Consider the following 26805-nt stretch of genomic DNA (forward strand, 5'->3'; position numbering starts at 1 on the left):
AAGGAAAAAACACAGGAATAAAACCCACATGGAAACATTAACACAATCTCTGTGCTTCCTTCCCACCACCATCATAAAGCTTGGTCTTGATTTTACTCCTGGTTTTAATGCAATATCCAGCCTTCCCCCAGCACCTTAGGGCAAAGATCCTCTGCCAAAGCCCTGCCAGGCTGTAGCTCCTGAGCCAGGATCCAACCATCATCCCTGTGCCAGAGCCATGGAGCAGGGATGCTGCTCCTCAGCACCACAAACCTCTCAGCACTGTCTTGCCAGATCCTTCTGGAACATTCCTGCACCTGGCAAAGGGGGTTTGACAGCTCTCTTAGAGGAGCAGGTTGACTTCATGGCCAAGGATTCCTCTTCAGCTCCCACTGGGAGAAGCACATTTGCAATAGTTCCTTTTTTTTTTTCCTTTTTTCTTTTCCTTTTTTTTCTTCTTTTTTTTTTTTTTCCTTTTTTTTCTTTTTTTTTCTTTACCTTTTTTCCTTTTTTTTTTTTTTTTGGTGTATGCATCAAAGGAGATGAGAAGCTTTATACTGAGAAGATGTTTGCTGACACGTCACAAAGAAGCAGGAAGGAATCAGGTGAGTTATTACCTTGTTGTGCCAATTGGACTGTTCTGGTTCTGGAAGCAGAAAAAAATTCCTCTGAGCTCCAAGAAGCAGTGACAGCATTTTGGTAGAGTAAATCTGTAGAGAAACAAGATAAACCAGGTGCCTCGAGTTGCCAAAGAGTGGGTGTGAGTCCACCTGTGCCTGGTTAGGGCAGGCCCCCTATTACCAGGGGGCCAATAAAGGTGGGACACACACCCACAGAGAGGAGCTCACTCTTGTGTGAGGCAATGGAGAGACCAGCAGCTTGTCAAGCCCCAGGAGCAAGAAAGGCTCCTCCAGCTACGTAAATCAATACTTAACAAGTCATAAAATATCCTCTGGCATCCTAGAATAACTAGAACCAAGTATTTTAAGTGTTGTCCTATTTAATACTTTAAATCCTATTTAATATATTTTATATTTTATTAATATATTTATATTCATTAATATATAACATTTTTATCCTATTTAATATATTTTTCCTCTTCATTTTTTTTTTAAACTTATGGAAAGGGATTCTGCCACAGAATGCAAAATACATTTTCTCTACACAACACTTCCCAAATAGTGAAACAGTAAATAGTGTGGTCCCATGCAAGCTTGTGGGTTGGTTTTTTTTGGTTTTTTCTGACCAACCAAGTCTGTGGTGAACTCCTTGATAAAATAATGTGTGATGGACAGGAAGGGGTTTTTGCTGAGCCACTGCAGGGGGAAGGAGAAAGCAGAGAAGCTGAGCAGTCAAATCTGATTGAAAGATTGGGAGCCAGATAGCAATGCAATAAGAAACTTCAAATTTAGCTCTGAGTCCTCTTCAGTCAGACATCTGAGCACAGATCTAAGGCAGGGCTGTTGTAATTACCCACCTGGTGTAAAGTAATTGCAGGCTGCAATTACCCCATGTTTTAATACACTGGGACCTGAAGCTCAGCTTGCTGAGGTCTCCTTTGTGCAGTGCAATAAATCCACCTCCCAGATTTAAAAAAAAACCACAACAAAAATACAAAAAAAACCCCAAAACACAACAAAGACCAACAAAATAAAAATTAAAAGTGGAATTTGTAATGATAGCAAGAGGAAAAGGAGATCCACACCATCCAGAGTTTTTATTGGTGGAATCGGAGATTAAAACGTTCTGACTCCATGTTTTGATGTAGGCATGATGTGCCACTGCTTTCATTCAACCAGAGGCATTAATTATAAAATTCAATCAAAACTTGCCCTGACACAAGATGCAACTGAAATTCTGGCACCAGCATACTCCTTTTTTTCCCTTTGTATGTATATATTTGTGTATCATAGAATCATAGAATTAGCCGGGTTGGAAGGGACCTCAGAGATCATCAAGTCCAACCCTTGACCCACCGGAGCAGTTGCTAGACCATGGCACTGAGTGCCACATCCAGTCTTTTTTTAAATGTCTCCAGGGACGGAGAATCTACCACCTCACCGGGCAGTCCATTCCATAGCCTGATCACCCTCTCCGTGAAGAAATTCTTTCTAATATCTAACCTAAACCTCCCCTGGCACAACTTAAGACTGTGTCCTCTTGTCTTGTTGAAGGACATCTGTGAAAAGAGTCCAGTTCCCACCTCGCTACAGCCTCCTTTCAGGTAGTTGTAGACAGCAATGAGGTCTCCCCTGAGCCTCCTCTTCTTCAGGCTGAACACCCCCAGCTCCCTCAGCCTCTCCTCATAGGGCCTGTGCTCGAGTCCCTTCACCAGCCTGGTTGCCCTCCTTTGGACCTGTTCCAGGACCTCTACATCCTTCTTAAACTGAGGGGCCCAGAACTGGACACAGTACTCGAGGTGTGGCCTAACCAGTGCTGAGTACAGGGGAAGAATCACCTCCCTGGACCTATAGTTTGTATAGTTTGGGAAGTAACCATAGGATATTCTAGCAAGGAGTCAGACAGGTCAATCCCTGGGAATTTAAGATAAAGTTGCATGTCTTAGAAAAAAAAGCCAGGTCTGGAGACCAGACTTGAGATAAACAGCCATCTGAAAGATAATAGATTTGCCTGACATTGTTGTTGCCAGTAAATCATAACAAAACTGCAGAATACTGGAGAAAAGCCAGGAATTGGTGACTTACATTATTGTTTTATTATCACGTTTTGGAAAGGTAAAACTAAGAGTGGTGTTTACATTGAGTAATATTAATTAATTCTTAACTCCTGGCTGCCCAAAGTTCTCCTGCTTCAGTTTGCAGTGTCCTTGTTTCTCATTTACTCTCTATCAGGGGAAAAGGGAGCAGGGGAAGAAGGAAAAGAGAATTTAGGAGGGCAACCTGAACCTGCTTGGGCTCATTCTTCATCCTTGTTCAGTAATGGAGTGATTTCTGTTGGATTTTTATTAAAAAAAAATGAAATATATGAAAAGATTTATGCAAAAAAATACTGTGAGAATATATATACATAAATAATAGGATAAATATAAATAACACCACAAAGGAAAACAAAAAGGTAACTTTTCCAGAGTCATATTTCAGATTTTTTTCTGTTATAAAGATGTGTTTCCCTCTCTCTAATGCACATGGATGCACACCAAATCTGTCCCCATGTGGAAGGCTGGTGTTTTCTGCTGTCAAACTGCTCTCATTTCAACCATGCTCAGGAATTAATGCCATAAAAAGGGAGCCAAGGCAGCTCTCTGGGGTCTGTGGATGTCAGGATCTTAGCTGGAAGGATTCAGGCTGCTCCCATCCCACTTCTTGGGATGCTGGTGAGCTGGGACCTCTGCATCAAGTGACCCTCCCTGGCTTCATGTACCTTCCCTGGAGCAAACATCAGGGAAAAAAACTCCTGAATAATGGGAAAAGGAAGAGTGCCTAATTCTCAAGTGTTGGTATTAGTGGTGTGTATCTGAACTCTTGATGAGCAGACTCTAAATTGGTCTGCAAGGTTTTTATCCAAACTCCTAACGAGTGGACTGTAAATATTTGCTCAGGGTTTCTTGCTTTGCAGGGGCAGACAGAACTCTCCACAGACCATTTAGTTTTCATCACCCTTTTTCTGTGCTGGCATCTCGTTTCCAAACGTTTTCATCAAAGGGATGCTGGAAGGGGTTGAAGGATGCTGCTTTGCTAGTTCACAGGGTCAAATCCAGAGGTCAGCTCTGAGTTAGGTCTCTGAAGCTCAGATCTCAACAGGTCTGTCCTTAGCTGCTCATCCTGGGCCAAAAACAGCTGCTCCTCCAGCATCTCTGCAAATGGGCAGGACTGGACCCTCTGTGCTGGTGGGACATGGACCAGAGAGGACAGGAACAGGGCTGTGTGAAGAATGAGCTCCTTTTGCCCATTTCATCACCAAATTCCTGTCTTTTGGAGCACTCTAAAAGAATGAGGGACTTTTGAGGCTGTCAGGTAGAGAAAGGACACGGGGGAATGGATTCCAGCTGGAGGAGGGGAGATTGAGGTTGGATGTGAGGAAGAAGTTCTTCCCTATGAGGGTGGTGAGACCCTGGCACAGGTTGCCCAGAGAGGTGGTGGAAGCCCCATCCATCCCTGGAAGTTTTTAGGGTAGGAATAATCAGTTGGGCTGATTCCAATGGGATGAGGTTCAACACAACAGCCCCATGGGGAGCTCCAGGCTAAGCACAGAATGGCAGAAAGGGACTTGGGAGTTTGGGGTGACAGGAAGGTGACCATGAGCCAGCAGTGTGCCCAGGTGGCCAAGAAGGCCAATGGCATCCTGGGCTGGCTCAGGAACAGCGTGGCCAGCAGGTCCAGGGAAGGGATTCTGCCCCTGTGCTCAGCTCTGGGGAGGCCACAGCTTGAGGTGGTGGATTCTCCATCCCTGGAGGTTTTTAAGAAGAGACTGAATGTGGCACTGAGTGCCATGGGCTGGGAACCATGGGGGGAGTGGATCAAGGGTCTCAGAGCTCCTTTCCAACCCAAATGGTTCTGGGATTCTGATAGGACTGATGGGGGAATGGATTCCAGCTGGAGGAGGCGAGATTGAGGTTGGATGTGAGGAAGAAGTTCTTCCCTATGAGGGTGGTGAGATCCTGGCACAGGTTTTTCTGTACAGAAAAGGAGCCCTGTGTAAGCAGCAGTGTTCCTTGAACAGGTTCTTGTTGACATGAAATATTTTCTGGCTCCTACCTGAGAAATAAAGCCTTTAGCCAGGAGGATAAGGGGGTAAGGGGTCTACTGAAATCAGCTCTATCACTTTGGGTATAAAAATAAATAAGTAACTGAGCTATGGGGTTACTTAGTCCAACAAGTCCATCTTTCAGGGCTTCCACGTCAAGTGAGTTGACAGGGTCACTCTTTACCCCAAAATGTTCCCCTGGTGCTTTTGGCACAAATCCAATCTGCATCACTCCTTGTGAGCCTGGAAATCTGGAGGATCCTGCTCAGAAAGTCACTTTTTATGATTCTACCGCTTAGTGCTCCCTTAGTTTTCTAAATCCAGGAGATGCTTAAAGAAAAGAAACTTTTTCCAGAAATACCACAAACCCAACTGACTGCTAAGCCTCAACTGCCACATTTACCACCATTTACTCTACAAACTTCTAGCTGGAAAGTTCATTCATTTCCTCACCCAGAGGTCCCACAAACCACCTTGCAGAGCACAGGGGGTTCCTGATCCCATGGAGCACTTTCCCTATGAGGATGTTCTCTGCAATTTTGATGTCATGCTGTCACTTTGTTTGACTCTTCCCTGTCCTTGGGCTGACTGATCAGCCAGTTTTGTCTTGAGCAATATAAGACCCAAGTCCTCCTTCCTTGAAACCCCAACTTCAGGCACCCAGAACACAGCTTGGGTGCTGCTGCCTGGCAGGAAACAAGCAGCAAAGTCCTAAATCATTTCAATTCCCAAATGAGGTGTAATAGGTAAAGCAATTAGTGGCAAGGTGTCTGCCTGCACTCTCCATGGCTGAGTTTCCATCAGCTGGAAGGAAACCTCCCTGATATCCCATGTAGAGATTTTCCTCCTTCCTTGACTTGGCAGTGAAGGACAGGAGGTGAGTGGTGCCATTTGTGTGTTGGCCCATGATGGGAGGTCAGACACCCTCCTGGCCCTTCCTTTGCACCCCAAACTCCTCAGATCACCCTGGCTGCCAGCACTAAGGGTGCCCAGGATGAACTTTCCCTTCTCTGTGTGATCTTTGGGATTTTTCAGGCAAAACACAGCAGATTTTTGTTTTAAATTCCACAAGGGGGGGGTCTTCCAAAAATGTCTGTCAGAGTTAGTTTGGCCAGTCCTGTGCTCCCAAACTGAGTGGTCAGGATAAAACCCAAGCTACCTCCTCAGCTCCACATGGCAGCTCAAAGGTTTCCACCAACTCTATGCTTTTTTTTATTTTCCAGGGAGCCTGAGGGTCCATTGTGTGGGGTAAGTTAACAACTGACTCAGCTGCAAACCCCCTGATTGTGTTGTTTTGCCTTTTTTTTTTTAATATGTAATCATTGGGACACAATATTTCATGTGCAAATGCTTGCTGGAGGCAGAGCACTCTGGTGTTGAGCATCCCTCTTGGTGTCTGGGCAGTGCTGGACTTGAGAATCAATTAGTCACTGAGTCTGTCCTGAATGACAATTATCTGCAGTGATTAATTGTGTGTGCTTTGGTCATCTTTCCTTTCCAATAATGTGTTCCTGCTAATTAAGCACCCTGAGAAGATCTTTCAGTCTATTATATGGATGCAGCTGGGAACGAAGACTCTTGTGCAGGAGGGAGTCAAAGGAGGCAGTGGCACAGCTCATTTTTGCCATTTGTTTAATCTGTTACTAAGAGTCATTTACCAAACTGGGGCTGCTGTTCCTGCACCTCCTCCTCTTGTTCACAGTAATGAACAGCCTGGGAAAAAAAAAATAAAATATCCCCTTTCCAAAGGATCAGCAAAGAGGAAGAGTTGGTGATAATGGTCCTGAGAAGGGAAGGAGTTGTGCATGGATCACTTCCCCAGACACAAAGGCTGTCTGCACACCCAGAAAAGGAAGTTAATCAACACCTGCAAACAAGGACAGGGAAAAGATCCCCCTCACATGATGCTGAGATTTAGGTCTTGTTTCCTGAGGCAAGTGGCCAGGCAGCAGCACCCAAGCTGTGTTCTGGGTGCCTGAAGTTGGGGTTCCAAGGAAGGAGGACTTGGGTCTTATACTGCTCAACACAAAACTGGCTGATCAGTCAGCCCAAGGACAGGGAAGAGTCAAACAAAGTGACAGCATGACATCAAAATTGCAGAGAACATCCTCATAGGGAAAGTGCTCCATGGGATCAGGAACCCCCTGTGCTCTGCAAGGTGGTTTGTGGGACCTCTGGGTGAGGAAATGAATGAACTTTCCAGCTAGAAGTTTGTAGAGTAAATGGTGGTAAATGTGGCAGTTGAGGCTTAGCAGTCAGGTGGGTTTGTGGTATTTCTGGAAAAAGTTTCTTTTCTTTAAGCATCTCCTGGATTTAGAAAACAAGGGAGCACTAAGTGGTAGAATCATAAAAAGTGACTTTCTGAGCAGGATCCTCCAGATTTCCAGGCTCACAAGGAGTGATGCAGATTGGATTTGTGCCAAAAGCACCAGGGGAACATTTTGGGGTAAAGAGTGACCCTGTCAACTCACTTGACGTGGAAGCCCTGAAAGATGGACTTGTTGGACTAAGTAACCCCATAGCTCAGTTACTTATTTATTTTTATACCCAAAGTGATAGAGCTGATTTCAGTAGACCCCTTACCCCCTTATCCTCCTGGCTAAAGGCTTTATTTCTCAGGTAGGAGCCAGAAAATATTTCATGTCAACAAGAACCTGTTCAAGGAACACTGCTGCTCACACAGGGCTCCTTTTCTGTACAGACAGATGACTAAATCATCAGGGAGCACTAAGTGGTAGAATCATAAAAACTGACTTTCTGAGCAGGTTCCTCCAGATTTCCAGGATCACAGGGAAGGACTTAGAGCTCACTCTGAAGCACTGACTAAATCCTTGGTTCCTTGGAGTTCCAGGGAATAGATCTGAGTGAGCCATCCTTGTCCCCCCATCCTTCTTGCTTTGCCTCCCTTTGCTGGCCTTGCATTTCTTGTTCATGTGAAGCAGAATGCAAGGAGGCAGGAGAAATGTGTCTGTCATTCACCCCAAAATCCACCTGACATGGAAATATCCCCAGGCCTCACTGCTAAGCCACAGCCACATCCTGAATCCTCTTTTTCCCTTTCAGGAATGAGTTAAACTCTTTTTAAAAGTCCTTTGCATGGTGTTTGCATTTCTCCTATTGGAGAGGTCCTTCCTTCCCTCATTGTTTGGATCATTGGCAACCTGCTTTACTTTTCCTAATTTTATTCATGGCCAGTTAGCATTTGTTTGTTCATGTGCCAAGGTTACTTTTTAGTTTAAATAGCTCTTTTCACCTCCCTCAGGTTTACTGCTCCTTGATGTATTTACACTCAGCAGTCACATCCCCTCTCAGCTATTGTTTTGCCAAGCAAAAATAGATGCTTTTTTTTTCCAGCTTTCTTATAAAATGATTTTTTTTTTGTAAGGACACCAAGTTACAGAATAATAGGAATAGATGGGGTCTTGCTTGCAGTCAGAATCCTCCTGAAATAAATAAAAAAAAGAGGTATAACACATTTTTTAACACCTAACCAAAGCCACCATTTTCAGACCCAGAGGCCTTATATCTAGTGAGGCAAATAAGTAAATGATCTCTTATCTCATGAGTACTTTAATTGCCCTTTGACTTCAAGGCCTTAATTAATTCTTTATTAATGAAAGTCTTGAAAGTTTAAGCACCAACAGTGGACAATGTTGCCCTAATTGTTGGTATTTTATACTGAATTTAATGATATCCCATTATGATATCCCATTATGATATCCCATACTCTGTCCAGAAGCACCCACAGCTTACAGGAGTTCTTACAGCTCCTAATGTCTGGAGTAAATAAATGTTTTTTCTCCCTTTCCATAGATATAATCAGAATAAAAGTGAACATATCCATCCCCCAAGCTCAGAAAAAACTGAGGGTAGGCAAAGCAATGACCAGTCCAGGATTCAGACTCCTCCAGTGATCTTGCACTACCCCAATCATAATCAATAAAAGGAAGACAACCAGAAAATCAGTCAAAATGTTTTGATAGGAGGTTACTGATTAAGAGGCGTGGTGATGAGGTTATGTTTAAAATTGCTTTTCCCCTTTGGTTTCTGTGCCTGTTCTGTCCAGATAAAACCATTGAACACTCTGGAGGTGCTTTGGGGAGGGTGCAGTTCAGCCTCTCTTTGATTTTTTAAGGCTCTATACTAAAGGAAAAGGAAACTTCCATCTTTTTTGTCACATTAATCATTTTGGTTTTCATCACTTTCAGGAGTTTGCATGGACTGGCAGCTCTCTGGAAATATTTTCTGTTTAATTTAGTCTGTAAATGCTCTCCTGCAGCCCTTTGTGATTCACAAGTTTTCCCCTTTATGAATAATATGAAGGTGCAATGCCCAATCTCTTTGCTTCTTAATTTCCTTCTTGCCACTATCTTCCCCTGAATCATTCTTCCTATTTTAATAATTTTTAATGTATAGGATCAGAATGGATCTGCCCTTTGCTTTTTGGAATGCTCTGGTCTCGTGGGAGATGTGCCTGCCCATGCAGGGGGTGAAACTGCTGATCTTCAGGTTTCTTCCAACCCAAACCATTCCATGATTCTAAGTGTGTCCTGTGCTCTCTTTGCTCTTATGGCCCCAAATAACCCCTGATGAATCCCGAGAGTCACAAAGGTGAGAAGAATCCCTTGATCCAGGTGGACATTACTTCCAGGTTAGTGTCAAAATGCCATTGAGGCCCTTTTAAGACTTGTGCCCTGGAGGGGAAAGCCAAGATGTTGCTATTTCCCAGCTTTTTTATTTTTTCTTTTTTGTACTGGGGAGATTGGTCCCATTTTTTTGGGTACATACATCCAGGGAAGTCACAGCTTGGAGGTCAGCATTTCCCTGGAGCCTCAGAGCATCCTTCAGTACCAGGGGAAAGGACAGGGTGGATTAAGAAGAATGTGTCTTTCCTTTGAGAGGTGGAGGAAATGAAACCTCACTTCCTTGGCAGAATGGAGGTGGAATACTGTACCTAGCATGAAACTTAAAGCCCCAATAAGAGCCTTGGCCATGGCAGGAGGATGTTCACAAGCAGTCTGAAAGACACACAGCAGGTTTGGGGGTGTTTTCAGGCCAGGATTGTATCTGAATTCTAGAGGAGTGAACAGACAACCAAATGCTCACCCCAAAATTTTAATCTGTTTTTTTCAGACAACATATTTGCTGTGCAGGGGGCAGTGGAAAGAATGAAAGGGGAATCAGTGCTCAAGAAATTTATTGCAGGGAAGGAAGCAGGTGTCTTAAAATGCCAGTGGCACCCCAGCCTGGCAGGGATGCTCAGGCAACTTGTTTGGAAATAATTCTGCTGCTAATTCAACAGCCTGAATCCTTTCCCCAGATGCCCTAATTTTGGGATCCTAGGGGGAGATGCATTCAAAGCTGTAGACAGTTTTCCATCAGATTCTAATGGTTCAGGAGAAATCTACTTTTAAGAAGGATTTTGTCCCCATTTTCCTGCCCTCTGACCTGTGGAGGGGTCTGGCTCACAAACCCTCCTTCCCTCCCAGCAGGAGAAAAGGAGCAGCAGGGCTGCTGGTCCTGGCATTGCTCTTGTCAAATAAAACAAAAATCCATCCATGAGATCCATAGGAAACAGATCTAGGTTTTCATCTTGCCAGAGAGCAGAGGGGCTGAGCAGGGCATCTATAAGTCATTAAATCTTCAATTTTCTGCCTCTCCTTCAGGCTTCCCTTGGGACTGCCAAAGAAATCAGACTCAATACATACACTTGGAGTAGAAAAACTGCTGCAGAAAAAAGAAAACAACCTTGGAATTAACTCTCCTCCCAGGTAACCAGGCAAAAGACACTGAGAAGCAGAAGTCTCACTGCAAGCTGACTTCTCAGTGCCATGGAAGAGAGGGAGGCAAAGCCACCTCCCATGCTGGTGTTACACCTGCAGTGCCCATCCTCAGGCACCTCTCATCTTCACCTAGTACAGGACCTCAAGATTTATGCCTTCAATATTTCTTTTGGTCTTAAGGCTTGGAAATTTCCCTTCAAAAAGATGCCTGGTATCCCAGACTGCTTCAGGGACCCTCAGGGAAGATGAACTTGGAAGAAATGCCCAGAATATGGTGCAGCTCCCACTGGAAATGCCAAATATTCAAGACCACAGCTTTGCCATGGGGAAGTTCCACCCTTCCACCCTGTATTGGTTTGGTTCCATGCTGTATTGCTTTGGTTTCAGGTGCTGAAACCTCTCCAGCAGCCCCACTTTGTGTGCTCAGAGTTCACAAGGGAAAAGTTGCTTTCCTCCCCATCCCTTCATCCAGACATGGGCAGAGCCACCTCCACTGCCCTCCCAGGGAAAGGGCCCCTGCTCCAGCTAACAATTGCTATTTCTTAATGGCAAACACCATTCAGAAGCCTGAGGAAAGGCAATTTTAAGTTCACTTCCTAGATAGGAAAGAAAATTCCTTCCTGTTCCTGATTCCAGAAAGGGGAATGAGCTAACCTGCAGTCTGATAAAGTGAGGCCTCTGGTTTGGCTCTGGCTGGGGATACAGAAGCCAGGCAGCTCCCAAGGCTTGAATTTGAGAGACACAGAAGAAAGAAAATGATTTGGTTCTCCCACTCCCCTGAGAGGAACCTTCCTTGTGTGCTGGTACTGAGGTTTCAGTGATACCCTTGATGCTCTCCCTGCAGTGATTATAACTCATAACTTGCTGGCTGACTCACTTGGGACCAAAAGCCTCTAAAATTTCAGATTATCTTGGCTAGCCCTAAGGTCTTCTTTTTTTTTTTTTTTTTTTTTTTTTGTCACTCATAGAGTTTCCACACTCAGAGGTGTTTGCTCAGGGAAGGAGGTGAAGACCTTGGTTCAGCTGGCACCATGCAGAGCTCCCTCTGGGACAGGCATGCAGGGCAGAGTGGCTCCAGCTGCCCTGTCTGCCCAGCTGTGCTGCTAAAAACAGGTCAAAAATTTGGGTCCATGTTCCATTTTCCACCTGAAATTCAATATTAACTCAGACCTTGCAAGGACATGGACATGAAACTTACTCTCCGAGCATCCTCTTGGGTCTCACCCCATCAGTGTTTCTGGAAAATGTGCACTCTGCTCCCTTGTTGTCCCTGGTGCTGGGGTCAGTGTTGGGTTTCCTTTTGCTTTGTTTGGGTTTACTTTTACTTTTTGGTTTGCTTTGGGTTTCCCTTTGCTCTGAGCTGAATAATTGGAAGATCAGCTGGACTGACATCCAGCCCAGGCGGTGAGGGGGATGCTGCTGCACAGCAGCACATTGCTGTCAGGGCAAGGGCTCGTTTGAAAGGTGGTGACAAGTGATACAAGAGTGGGAAATGTGTTTTCCAGACACCCAGATTTATTTATCCACTTTCCCTCCTCTGTCTCTCAGGTTTTCTTTCCATCTGGCTCATAGGTAGAGCCACGTCCATCAATGCATGCACACAAAAATACAGCATCTCTTTTTATTTTTCCCCATCCTTTCCCCAGGCAAACCCTCAGGCCATTTTATTTCTTCTTTAATGATTTGATTTTATTTCTTTTTCCTCAAAGAAGAAGAGAAAATGTAGGGATTTTGCAGGAAAAGGGAAGTGGATGTGACCTGGCAGACCGACCTCGCAGCCTGATGTAACGCGATCTCCCAACACTTGGGAGAAAAAAGGGAAAAGAAGTCTGGCCCTGGGACTGCAAATCACAGGCTGTGATGACAAGAGGGGGCCTAATAAAACTCAGCACCCTTCACTTTTAAATGAAATGACTGGGGAAGGGGAGTGGGGAAAGGATAATTTATTGCCTAGAGGTATCCCGGGCTATCGCTTTCCTGGAAATGCCTTTCCCTGGAGCTTCAGTGATGGAAAATGGGAATCCACCTTTGAGAAGTCAAGGGCTTTATTTTAATTCATTATAACAGCTATAAAAACAAAATTTAAGGGGTGGAGGATGGGGACAAAAAGGCCTTGCATTGCCCCAAATGCTGTCTTGGAAGGGGCTGGCAATCATCCTCTGATTACCACCTTCCTGAAGGATGTCACTGCTGCCAGGAAGGCAAGGCTGGGATGTCCAGGTGGCTCAGGTGACATGGATGTCACAGGTATGTGATGCCCAGACACCACCTTATCACCCCAGCTCTCCTCTGACCACTGAAACCTGAATTTGTGTTGAGGAAACCCCAGGAGCAAGTTAATTTTAGTGACCACTGCTGCTGGTAGTTGGCAAATTGGTCTGGTTTGGCTGGGAGCAAAATAAATTGGCTTTAAGGTATAGTCCTGCAGGGGGGTTGTGCTATAATTAAAAAAATAATAAATTAAAACAAATTAAAACAAACCAAAAAAACCAAACAATCAAAAAAATGACCAAAAATCCCAAAGCAACCAAAAAAACCCCCAAAAAACCCCAAACCCATTATAATAGACAAACTTTAGGAGATTCAGAAATTCTGTTGGCAGAGGCACTTGCAGCATTGAGATACTGACACCTCTTGGGAAAAAAAAAAGGGTCTGCCACAAAAAGATGAGTCCCCAGTGCAAATGTCTTACTGGTTGAGCTGGAAATAGGTGTCTTTCCCAATGGATTTTGATAGCTCTACTCCAGAGCCAGAATATTTTAAATCAAATTAAATTGAAAATGGAAAGGGAAATTAATTAAGTGGGGTTTGTTGGTTTGATCTTACAGGACAGCTAAGCTCAGTTTTTATTGAGTCTTTAGGCAGAGATTCTGGTTTGTTTTATCTGTCTGATTATTGTTATCTTTCTGGTGGAAGAAATGAAAGTTAAGTCTGCCCTCAGCCAGCTACACCAACCCCTGCTGCTTCCCCTCCCACATGAGCACATTTCTCTTCCTCCTCCTCTTCTCCTTCTCCTTCTCCTCCTCTTCCTTCTCCTTCTCTTCTTCTCCTCCCCCTCCTCTTCTCCTCCTCCTCCTCTTCTTCTCCTCCTTCTCCTCTTCTCCTCCTCCTCATCTTCTCCTCCTTCTCCTCTTCTCCTCCTCCTCATCTCCTCCACCTCCACCTCCTTTTCTCCTTCTTCTCCTCCTCCTCCTCGCCCTCCTCCTTCTCTTCTTCCTCCTCTTCTCGGCTTTCTCCTCCTCCTCCTTCTCCTCTTCTCCTCCTCCTCATCTCCTCCTCCTCCCCCTCCTCTTCTCTTCTCCTCCTCCTCTTCTTCTCCTCCTTCTCTTCTTCTCCTCCTCCTCATCTCCTCCTCCTCCTTTTCTTCTCCTCCCCCTCCTCTTCTCCTCCTCCTCCTCTTCTTCTCCTCCTTCTCCTCTTCTCCTCTTCCTCATTTCCTCCTCCTCCTCCTCCTCCTTCTCCTCCTCATCCTCCCCCTTGGCATTGCCCTGGGAGCCCCATCCCAGCCCTTCCCATCCCATCTGGGATCTGTGTCCTAGTCAGAGTGTGTGCCAGGTAGTCCATCTATACATATATATATACATATAAATATCTATACATCCCAGTGTCCTGTGGAAGTAGGAAAGCTGCTCACCCTCCCCACACCCATCCTGCTCCCAGAAGTGCCATCACTGTGGATTTTCTTCTCCACACCAACTCAGTGACATTTTGGGCTGCTCCAAAATATCCAAAGATATTTTTTCTCTATGCACCCTGATTCTTCATTTATTTATTTTTTTTCCACAAATTCCCCAAGAAGCAGCAGCAGAGTGAGCTGCATGTGTTTTACAAATGGGAAACTGGATGCCAGCTGGTCCCAGATAGCCTTGATCTGGCACTGCAGTTATCATATTAACTTTCCCAGCCTCCACTAAACTTAGCAATATGTAAAGGAAATCCTACAAGGCTTCTCCCCAGATGCAAAGCACATTAATTTGAGCCAAAAGCCACCCTCTGACACCAACAAGAAAGAACAGAGAGGTTTTATGCACTTAATAATTAAGGTTCTATTTGCTGTCCTGTTCCCCAGGGGGGTATTTGGGGTGAGGAAAATCATATAAACAGTTAAATAAGCAGAGAGGAGAAGTAAGAAAGATAAAGAATAAATGTTCAGCCCACCAAAAAGTAGAAGGCAATAAGGAACTGACCTGGCAGGTGCTTACTCATGGGATGAATGGGATCAGGGTGGGATCCAGCCTGGACCAGATCCTATGAAATACCAAAGCTTTCTACTGTGGATAAAGCTCTTGTTGGAATGGGGGTGTTAAGAGAGAGTGTATCAGTTTAGTAACCAGTGAGTAAATAGAGATTTATATCCTCAGAGGATGAGCACACAGGACTTGACTGAATTATTCCATCATCTCCTTAATCTGTGAGGTTGGACCAGAAACCATGAGTCCAAGCTCTTTTACAAGATCATCAGCATTTTCAGGTTGGGACTTTGAAAAAAAAAAAACCAAAAACAACCTAAAACAAAACAAAAAAACCCCTCAAAACAAACCAAAAATACCTGGAGAACAGCCAGCACTGACACAAGCTCTTTGCTTTCCACTCCTGGCTGCAATCCAAACGGGTAGCAGCCACTTCATGTCTGAGCTCTAAAAATGAACTGGACCAAAACAGGAGCCCCAGCCCAGTGAGATGGATGCTGAGCAGCTGGGTTGGTGCTGCTGGTGAACAGGAATGGATTTCTGGAGCAGAAGTTTCTATTGCATATGAGAATAATATGAGACTTGTTTGAAAACTCTATTATTGATGTTATTCTTAGTGCTGAAAGTGCTCCTTGGAAGGGGTGTGGTTTTTAGATTATTTTCAGCACTTAATCCTCTACATGGCATAGAGGAACACATCCCCCTTCTCCTCATCCCTCTTCTTTCTCCTCATCCTCCTTCTTTCTCCTCATCCTCTTTATTCTCATCCCTCTTCTCCTCATCCCCCTTCTCCTCCTCCCCCTTCCTTCTCATCATCCCTCTTCTCCTCCACCCCCTTCTCATCTTCCTATTCTCCTCATCCCCCTTCTCCTCATCCTCCTTCTCCTCATCTCCTTTCTCCTCATCCTCCTTTTCTCCTCATCTCCCTTCTCCTCATCCTCCTTTTCTCCTCATTCCCCTTCTCATCCTCCTTCTCATCTCCTTTCCTTCTCTTCCCCCTTCTCCTCATCCCCTTTCTCCTCATTCTCCTTCTTTCTCCTCATTCCCCTTCTCATCCTTGTTTTTTCATCCCTTTCCTTCTCATCCCCCTTCTCCTCATCCTACTTCTCTCCTCATCCCCCTTCTCCTCATCCTCCTTTTTTCATCCCCTTTCCTTCTCATCCTCCTTCTCCTCCTGGACAAACCCTCTCAGCAGTGGGAATCCCAGACCTGTCCAGAGATGCCACACACCTCCAGATCCATTCCAGAAGTGATACCCAAGTGGTTCCAGGATGGAGCTGTCACCTGGTTAAACATTAAGAGGGGCTCATTTCCATCATTTCACAATGTGGAACCTGCTGTCAGTGAATGCTCAGTGGTGTGCAGGGTGCAGCCCTGCTTGCCAAGGGCTCAGGCTTCACATTGCTCGGAGGAAAAGCAAACAACAGGCACTGGAAAACTGATAAGCAGGAAAGATGCTGCCTGTTACTTTCTTTCTCTCCTAAAAGAGTTAAGAAGGCAGCCACTGCACCAGAACCTTTTGGTGCACTGTTCAGTATTTTCTGGTTATTTTAGACAACAGCCCAGGTTGCTGCAGCAGGAACATGAGACAGCACATCCCATGGCAAGAAAGAGAAGGTAAGGCACCACCTCTCATGGCTCAGATCATGCCAAATTTTCTCTTCCTCTTCCTGGCTAACACCTCAGCATGGGTTAAGAACCTGAGCCCTGGGGCTGCCTCACAAAAGGTGCCAAGTTCTGCTGCCCCCCTTGGTTAGGAGGCAGGACACTGGCTTCTGGTTCTCCTCTGCAGAGAAGAAGTCTGAGATGATGCAGGAAAAGGTTAAATCTTCTCAGTGAGGCACTGGGAGGGGTCCTGCAGTAGCCATTCACCTCCATCTTCTTGGCTAGAAGCTCCTGCTGGGCTGAAGTCACTGCCTGGCTTGTGAAACCCTCAGCCACCAGTTCATCATCTGAGGTTAGGAGGCAGGACACTGGCTTCTGGTTCTCCTCTGGAGAGAAGAAGTCTGAGAGGATGCAGGAAAAGGTTAAATCTTCTTAGTGAGGCATTAGGAGGGTTCCTGCAGTATCCATTCACCTGCATCTTCTTGGCTGGAAGCTTCCTGGGCTAAAGTCACTGCCTGGCTTGTGAAACTCTCAGGCATCAGCTCATCATCTGAGGTTAGGAGGCAGGACACTGGCTTCTGGTTCTCCTCTGCAGAGAAGAAGTCTGAGATGATGCAGGAAAAGGTTAAATCTTCTCAGTGAGGCACTGGGAGGGGTCCTGCAGTATCCATTCACCTCCATCTTCTTGGCTGGAAGCTACTGCTGGGCTGAAGTCACTGCCTGGCTTGTGAAACCCTCAGCCACCAGTTCATCATCTGAGGTGAGAGGGGAGGGTGTCACCTTCCTCTGAAGCATCCGGCACCAACCTGGGGTCAGCAGCAGGATGCTGCCTCTGATGGCCATGGCCCTGCTCCAGCATGCCCAGAGTTACACTGGGTTAAAACAACAGAACCAGCAAGATCTCACCTCCAGCCATCCCTGCCCCTTCCCACATGCACACCAACACCTTCCCCCCTCAAGGAGAAGACCAATCTTTGGGTCATGTCAGCCTGGGGGGGGACCCTACTCTGCTTCCTGCAGATATCACTGGGAATTTGTTGCCTTCACCTGCTCTGAGACTCTCAGGAACCAGAGGCAGAAGGGTGCAGAGGTTGCAAAGCTCTGGTAAATAATAAACCATTCAGTTCTGCTGACAGGTGCTTGCTTTCTGACCTAAATTTGAAATGACTTCATTCACTCCTTAATAGGAAAAGGTCTTACGCACTTAGTTATTAAGGTTCTTCCTTTTCTCCTTTTTTTTTTTCTTATTTATTTGTATGTGTGCACATTTCAGTTGTCCCCTCCCACCCCTGCTTCTCCCTCCAGCTCACAGCAGTGGACACTGCAGATTTCCTCTGGCACTTTTATAAGCTGCCAGAAGGGAAGTGACCTGGTTCCATGTCCAGCTCCACAAGCTGCCTCAGCAAGGCTTTTCCTCCCCCTCTGCATCAGCCCAGGGAGGGCAGGGGGGGCACAATGTCCCCAAACCCATCGGTGTGTCTGGGGCAGGGGGGTGATGGGATGCACACAGGGGGGACAGCTGCATGCCCTGACTTGTGGCCACTTTGTTGTGAGGCCTGGGACACTGAGATCAGGGAGAAATAGTGGGAGAAGGGGAGGAAGAAGGAGGAGAATAAGGAGGAGGAGGAATGAGGAGAAGAAGGAGAAGGAGAAGGAGAAGGAGAATGAGAAGGAGAAGGAGAAGGAGAAGGAGAAGGAGAAGGAGAAGGAGAAAGAGGAGAATAAAGAGAAAGAGGAGGAGAGGAGGAGAAAAAGGAGAAAAAGAAGGAGAGGATGAGGAGAAGGAGGGGGAGGAGGAGAAGGAGGAGGAGGAGAATAAAGAGAAGTAGGAGAAGGAGAAGAAGGAGAAGGGGAGAAGGAGGAGAAGGAGAAGGAGACAGAGGAGAATAAGGAGGAGGAAGAAGCAGAAGGAGGAGGAGGAGGAGGAGGAGAAGACAGAGGAGAAGAAGGAGAAGGAGGAAGAAGGAGAAGGAGGAGGAGGAGAAGGAGGAGGAGGAGGAGGAGGGAGGAGGAGGAGGAGGAGGAGGAGGAGGAGGAGGGGAGGAGGAGGAGGAGGAGGAGGAGGAGGAGGAGGAGGAGGAGGAGGAGGAGGAGGAGGAGGAGGAGGAGGAGGAGGAGAAGGAGAGGAGGAGGAGGAGGAGGAGGAGGAAGGAGGAGAAAGAAGAAGAAGAAGAAGAAGAAGAAGAAGAAGAAGAAGAAGAAGAAGAAGAAGAAGAAGAAGAAGAAGAAGAAGAAGAAGAGAAGAAGAAGAAGAAGAAGAAGAAGAAGAAAGGAGGAGAAGAAGGATTATTTAGTATTTTAATACTTAATGATTAATAATTAATATTTTGATAACTTTCACCATTTAGATAACACTTTTACTATGAGTAATGCAAGCTGCTGACAGGAGCTGTCTCTCAATGAACTGACTCATTAATCATGAGAATCCCCCCCGGAGGAGCCGCCCAGAGTTCTGCTCCAGCAGCACTTCCTCAGCAGGATGCCCGTGGGATCAGTGAGGAAATCCACACGTTTGCCTCTACGTACACAAGTGTCCCCACCAGTTCCTGAAGGCAGCAAAAAGAGAAAGTCCTACCCAGCCTCACCCAGGGCTCTGAGGAAGGTTTGCTCCAGCAGGGTGTTCCTCTTTATTTCTGCCCTTCCAATAATAATAATATGGGAGTCCATTTGCCCTCACTGAGATTCAAACTGAGCCTCCAGAAGTCCTGCACAAAAATTTATTCTCTTTTTTTCATATTTCTTGGGTGTATAAATATGATTTTATATATATATATATAAAGCTTTATATATATATATATAAAACTCTGTGCTCCTGGATCCCTCTGGTTATAATTAAACCATAGACTTTATTATAACAACTCAGATTTTAGGTGGTTTCTTTCTTACTATCAGGGGTGTTAGAAAGATAAGAGCTGCTCATCTGATGTGTTCCTTTGCTGATATTTCCATGACTACCTGGAGCTTAATCAATCTCAGCTGGGAAGACTGCCTGATACAGTAAAGAAATGCAGAGATCATTCTTTCTGGATTTGTACCTCTTCTCCCCTGTTCAATTTAATTTCTGCTCCTTTCAGTATTTTCATCAGATTGGTTTTGGTTTTTTTTCCAGTTTTCTAGCATGGGGCTAGGAAATCTCAGACAAATCCAGATTATTCAGAGATAAAAGACAGAAAGGTTTCACCACCAGTGAAGTCCAACACACATCACACAGCCTGAGGGTTCTGCTCTGCATTGGAAAAGCACAGAAATCACAGTACAGACAGCAAATTATAAGGCATTTTATTCCTTTTATTTATTTATTCCCTTTCCTTAAGCAAAAAGAAATACCAATGGGAATTATCTGCAAGCAATGAGGGACAAGGAAAAGGACCATTTTCCAGAAGTGCATTAAATAATTCCCTCCCAAGTGCAGTAATAAGAGATGTATACTTATGAAACTAAATATGGAATTTTATGCTCAATACCTACAGTTGGAACCCAAACCTGAATGTAACCAAAGTTTTTCTGGGTTCCCAGGCTCTGCAGGACACTGCTGGGGTGAGGATGCTGCAGCCCTACTGCATCCCCCATCCCTCTGGGGGCTCTTTGCTCCCTGTCCCTGCACACACATCCAGGAGAAACGTTGGATGCCATTCCCTGGCTCTGCTGAGAGGAAATCCCACCTCCTCTCTCTAATATTAAATTGTCATGGTTTAGACCTCTAAGAACACCCATCAACATCCTCCCCCCAGCAAAATAAATAAAGTAGATTTATCAATACCTGTATCACCATGTGAGGTCTGAACTGAAAATGACAATAAAAATCAACCTGACTGCTACAAGTACCTGGTGAGCTTTTTAATTTACAGTTTATTTTAGTCCCAGAACACCAGCTCTCAATATTCTGGCCTCCAGTGATGCTGAACACATGAATTGTGGTTTTAAAGGTATTTACCTTAGGTTTGTCTCCTACCTATAACAGAATTTTCCTCCTTTCTGCCCACAGTTCTCACCTCTCTAAATCCTTGTAGTTTCCCTGTTTCTCAGGAGGTTTTTCTCTGTCTCCCAGTTAGGCACCATCTGTTTGTGAACAGATCACTTTGTGAAGTTCTGTTCCACCAAGCTGGGGGAACACAGAAACAAACCCATCCACCACTGGTGTGCCTGGAAAAATCTGCAAAAAACAATTTATTGGGTTTTTTGCCCCTGGTATTTCAGGTTAAAAATCACTAACAGCATTATAAACATTTTTAGCACACTCTTCTGTGCTCCTTTCTTAGCTCTTAGCCCTCACCTTGATCACCAGCAAAGGGAAACCACCTGGATCTCACCAAACCCCATATACCACCTGGGTTGAGCACTGCTGAGGAAAGGAGCCTCATTTTTCTGCCCAGCAGAGCAAAACCAGGGTACAAAGCAGCTCTCTGCCAGCAGAGACAGGCACTGGATTCATTGGATAATCTGCTGCAAATTATTTGCCCAGCTCTATTAATTAATGCTTGTGAAGCACTGGGAGGGTTAAATGCCCTTGAGCCATCGTTCACCTCAGCCTTGCCCCCAAAGTGACACCAATGAAAAAATCCTTAATGGTGGTGGTAGCAGCAGCAGCACTGAATTTTTTAAACCCTCCTGAGGCAAGAAAACATGATTTCCCCCTTCATTTTATGGTCTGTTGACTCTTTCTGTTTTTCTTGCTGTGGAGCAGGAATGATGCTCACGGCCGTGGAGTATTCTCGTGGTTTTCCAAAAGCCTCAGATTTAATTTGGCGTCTTCCACACACACAAAATAAAAAAACTATTGCCTTGTATACTCCAACTGGGGAATGTTTTCCCTTCCCCAGTTCTGTGGAGCCTCACAATGGTCCCGTGGAGCTGTTTCTCAGCTGGGGAGAAGCTCTGCCTTGCACCTCTGCAAGCAGAGATCACACAAGGCGACAGCCCCTGATGGGGAGAAGAGGGCAGCCTGGACCTTTAGCCCTGGCCTGAGCTCCAAACCCCATCCCAAAAGAGAAATTAGGAAGAAAACATAATAAGATGCACACACAGGCTCTTTGTTACCGAGTCCAAACCCCAAGATGTAAGAATAAGCTTGGCAAACAGGGAGGTCCCTGCAGTGCACTCAGGCAAGCAGCAGGGACCAGAATTGTTCTGGGTGATGGTGTCTGCCTCTGGCTGGGGCTCAGCAGCATGGCCTGGGGTCTGGTCTTTGTGTCTGGACCTCTCTAAAGGCTGGGATTTGGGCTACCAGCTCTCCAGAAAGAGTGTGCTTGTATCATACCAAAAAAAGAAAAGAAAAGAGAAAAACATCCATCTTGGTCCAGATAGGGAGGATTCTGCCTGTGACCCTAATGGACCAAGATGCAGATCCCTGAATTAAATTCCCCTCTGTAGGAATCACATTCTGCAGTTTCAGAATCTACAAGGAGGTTGATTGCTGTCTCACCCCCCCCAGTTTGGACAGGGACAAGGGACAGCCTACCTGTCCCCCATTAAACCTGCACGTGACACTTGGGTTTTTCTCCTGCCACCCCCCCCCTTGGTGCCATCTGGGCTGTCACAGCACCCATGACCAGGGCAGGATATGAACTTCAGGGTGCTCTGTGGCTAAAGATAAGGCAGAGCCACAGCTGCCCCTTTTTTCCTCCCACAGCTGCTGCAAAGGGGCTGTAGAGCATCCTACTGCCATGGGTACCTCTTGCACAGAAAACTGGCTGGTGGGTTTCCATCCATCATGCCAGCTTGCAGTCAAAATGCTGGAAATATATATAATGGATTAAAAAAAAACCATCCCTGGGACTGAATAAGGAATAACCTGTCCCATGTGCTGTCACAGGGCAGCAGCAGAGCTAAAACCTTGAAGTCCCAAGCTCTGTTTCCAGGAACACCGTGGCTCTCCCTAGTCCTACAGGAGCCCTTGGCACATTCCTGTGCACAGGGCCCAGGCTTTGAAGCCTTTTTGGGTGCTCTGGAGTCCATGGGGTTACCCCTTGTGCCATACATGTCAGGCAGAGGAGAAAAACTACACTGCAGAGTAGAAAAGCTCTGGTCTGCAGAATCTTCCTGACAGAGAGAAATGATGGCACTGAGCTAAATGGTAGAGAGAACCAAGGTCTAAGTCTGCAGGCAAGCAGCTAACATCTGCCTGCAGCTGTCTGCTCTGTCCATAACAATTCAGCCACATCCCTGAAGATACTGCATAGCTTGCTGTTGCTTTTTTTTTTTCCTTTGTTTAGTATCTATTTTAGCTCATTTTCTCATTGAGCATCTGAAATTCTGGGAACCCCCCAAGTGCTTCATGCTGGGCAATCCCATCTGGGCAGATTGCAAAGAGGAATTATTCCATTATTTCTGTTCTATTATTCTATTATTTCCATTCTATGATTTCCATTCTATTATTCCATTTGATTTCTGTTCTATTATTCTATTATTTCCATCTTATTATTCTATTTGCAGACTGGGAGCAGGTCAGCTGGTGATCACCTCCCTTCCTTTGCCTGACCCCTAACTCCCCACCCCACCATCAGCTCCTGCAGTCACCAGAAGTGTCCTTCACATCTTGCTGAGCCATGTGAAACACCAGGGGAAGGGTTTCCTGCCCATTTCCAGGTGCAGTACCCAGCTGTGAGGATGCAGAAGGACACCCTGCTCCTTGCCTTTCGGAACCTCCACACCCAAGGTGGCTGCTGCCAAACTCTGTGCTCTCATTCAGGGAACACCAAAGGAAACCTGGTTGCTCCTTGATGTCCAGCTCCAGGGACACTGCCTGCAACCTGGATTTGGACCTGGAGGTGCAAGGGTTCATCCAAAGCCTTGAGGAGCAAACCCAGCATCTCTGCTGACCACTCCTGGCTCCAGGATGGAAGCAAAGTGGGTTCCAGGTGTCCCAGGATGGAGGAGGAAAACACACAGACAGTTTTATGTGATACATTTTTTTTTTTTTATGATCCACCAGGCTATGACCCTGGGCCCAGGAGGTCCAGAGATACCTGCAGTGGGTGTATCTGCACCCACATTTGGTTTGTGATGGGTTCCCAGGGTGCTATTTATCAGAAGCAGCTGTGGGCAGGGGGTTTGTGTTACCACTGAGGTTCACTGCAGGGGGTGATTTCTCTCTGGCTTGTTCTCCATACAAATGTCCAGAGCACTGGGAATGGACCTTTCCAGCATGCAGAGGTTGCCAGCATGTCCTCACAGCCCTCTGATAGGGCTGTCAGAGGAGGACACATCACAAATGACACCTCAGAAGCTGCTAGAAGCACTCTGCTCCATGGAACTTCAGCTCTTATCACATGAAAAACTCCCCTTCCACTAAGCACCTCCTTTGGAGGTTCAGCATTTAACTTGGAGAAGTTAGGCTGGATGTTAGGAAGTTCTTTACCACAGTGGAAACATGGAAGAGGTTGCCCAGGGAGGTGGTTGAGGTCTCATCCCTGGAGATGCTCAAGGTGAGGTTTGGTGCTGAGCACCCTGACCTGGGTGAGGGTGTTCTGACTGCAGGGGGTTGGACTGGGTGAGCTTGAGAGGTCCCTTCCCACCCAAATTATTCCAGGATTCTATGATCTTCCAGCATTCTCTTCAAACTGCAGCCTTGTGCTTTCCCAACCCTTCTGCCCTCCTTTCCTGAGCAGACAGAAGGAGAGCAGCCTGGATCTCCTCCTGCTCCTTTCCTCTGCACCCCAGGCTGGAGAGGGTGTGCATGTGTGTGTGTGTGTTTGCAGTTCAAGGATGGGATGGATTAATTACGTGTTGATGGGAGCAAAAATGCTCTCAGGACTCAGGGACTGCCCCTACCAGATTTTAATGGCATTTTCTGAATATTTTTATAAGCTCAGTGGGCACAGCTTGTATGCAAACAAATACAATAATGCTGAGTTATTGTTTGGTAGGATGGGAGCCTGGGATTCTTCTTTTTTTTTTTTTTCTTTTTTTTTTTTTTTTTTTCTTATTTTTTTTTTTACAAGCATTGTTTCTATTTGTCATTAAGGCTCACTTTCTAATCTGTCTAAGCAGGAGGTTTGTCTTTTTTGACATTGTCAGTTGTATGTAGCCAGGGCTCTCTTCTCTGCTCTGAAGAGGCATTTCAGGCCAGCTGGGTTTTGGTTCTTTTTGTGTGTTTTCTTTTTTGTGTGTGTGTTTCATTGCAGAGCAGACAACCAGAAAAGACAGGAATAAAAGTGCTTGGGAAGAAGGAAAGACAAACATATAATTAGCAAAAATAAATACATCATTATTTGATGGTTTTCATGCGTGTTGCTGTTTCAACTGCTCATGAATTGTTTCATCCAGATTGTAAAATATTCATATTTATACGTTGCTCAGAAAGAGATGCGATGCCCTGGAGAGGCTAATTCTTGGTTTGCAGATTGTTTACAAGCTGCAAATTGCAATTTGAATATATTTGCAATTCATATGGCTGATAAATAATGTCAGTCCCATGGCACAGGCTCTGCTCCTGAGCTGCTCTACATCCCTGGCTAAGTAACACCAAGGTAGGCAAGCATTTGGCTCCCCATCTGCCTCTCAAATCACACGTTTAATGGAGCAAGCAAACATAATACCCACGACTACCTCTGGGATCTCATAATAGTTTTCTGCCCTGCCTGCCTCCCTGGGAAGCTCTGAGCTGATGGAATTGTGTGTGGCCACCTTTCCCTGAGTCCCATCTAATCCCAGCTCACACACGAGCTGGAGGGGCACGGGGTGTGTTTGCTCTCCATGGCATTTCATTTGTTTCCAGTTTTGTTTGATGGAACTGTTTCCCCATTACTCTTCCACTTCATCTCCTTTCAGAAATAAAATCCTGCCTCGTGTTCTCTTAAAACCATTGGCTACCAAACTGCAGTGAGTGTGGCTTCCATGGACAGGGCTGTGGAGCCTCTCAGAATGTCATAAAGCAAAATTTTTCCAATGGAAACATTTCTCCACCTTCCCAAGAACTTGAGGTTATTCTCTTTCCTTACAGCTGTTTTGTTTTTGGGGTTTTTTTTTCTGATTTTGAATGTAAATCACTCTTCTGCAATTTACCTTCATTGCTTCAGCTTACCCCTTATCACTTCTTATCCTCTGCACTATAATAAAATACTCTCTGTCACAGCCCCTTCTGTACCTGTGACTTCTTAGAATCCCAGAATGGTTTGGATTGGAAGGGACCTTCAAGCTCATCCAGGTCCAACCCCCTGCATGGGCAGGGACACCTCCCACAGCCCAGGTTGCTCCAAGCCCCATCCAGCCTGACCCTAAAAACTTCCAGGGATGGAGCAGCCACATCCACCCTGGGCAACCTGGGTCTCCCCACATTCAAATTAAATAATTTCTTCCTAATGTCCAACCTAAATCCCCCCTCTTCAGGTTTGAAACCATTTCCATGGAGATGCTTCTCCTTCAGCACATGTTTAAAATCTCACATTTCATGGAATCATCACAGAATCCTGGAATGGTTTGGGGTGGAAGGGACCTTCAAGCTCATCCAGATCCAACCCCTGCATGGGCAGGGACACCTCCCACAGCCCAGGTTGCTCCAAGCCCCATCCAACCTGGCCTTAAAAACTTCCAGGGATGGATGGGGCTTCCACCACCTCTCTGGGCAACCTGTGTCAGGGTCTCACCACCTTCAAATTAAAGAATTTCTTCCTAATGTCCAACCTAAATCTCCTCTGTTCACGTTTTAAACCATTTCCCCTTGTTCTCTCACTACACACCCATGGAAAAAGCCCTACCCCAGATTTCCTGTGGGCCTCCTGTTACTGAGCTGTTACTGAGCCTCCCCTCTTTCTGGCTGATCTTCCCTTCCAGGGGTCTTTTATCTCCAAGATCTTCTTGGTTCTTTTGTCAACTGATTTACATGCTTCACATCTTTCTTGAAGCCCAGTCCACAGGACTCAAATCTGTAGCAGTTAAGACCTGGATGGGCTGGAAAAGTGTCTTTGTGATTCTCAGATGTGACACTTAACTTTATTCCTGCTAAGAAATTTGCTTTTTCCACATGAGCAGCATTACAGAAACATTTCTGCTTGCAGAATGATGTATACAGATTGCTGCCTCTTGCTATAGAGCTGTTCTCAGCCTGGATTTATGCACATTTATGCACTTTCAAACAACAAATACTTGCCTTTGTGTTTGTTGAACTGCTTCTAATTTTATTTTTTTTTCAGATTATTTAGCCACTTTCTTATGGTCATTCCTAGGAGCAACCAGCAGGGTAGACTGATGGATTGCTTTTCCAGGGAAACCATATGGTTCATCCAGTTGTTTGTTGCTCTCATAAATCTTCCCTGGTTGGACTGGATGTGGTCTTGGACATCAGTCAGGTTAAGACAGGACGGGGGTGTGTGTGTGTGTGTGTGATTTGGGGGTACCCTGGGGTCACCCTACCTGTGTTAGAGGGGTGGGGGGGCACAAAGGGCTCTGGGCACTGGGAAGGTGACAAAAAAGTTGGGATTATCCCAACTCCTGAGGAAGTCTCTGAAGCTGGGGATGTTCACTCACTGCAGTTGGTGATGCTGAAACCAAAGCTTTAACAACTCTTTTCTCTTGACACAGAATATTTTGAAGAAAAGTAACTGGTT

The sequence above is a fragment of the Calypte anna genome, chromosome 3, assembly GCF_003957555.1.
Source record: "Calypte anna isolate BGI_N300 chromosome 3, bCalAnn1_v1.p, whole genome shotgun sequence".
Classification (NCBI taxonomy): Eukaryota; Metazoa; Chordata; class Aves; order Apodiformes; family Trochilidae; genus Calypte; species Calypte anna.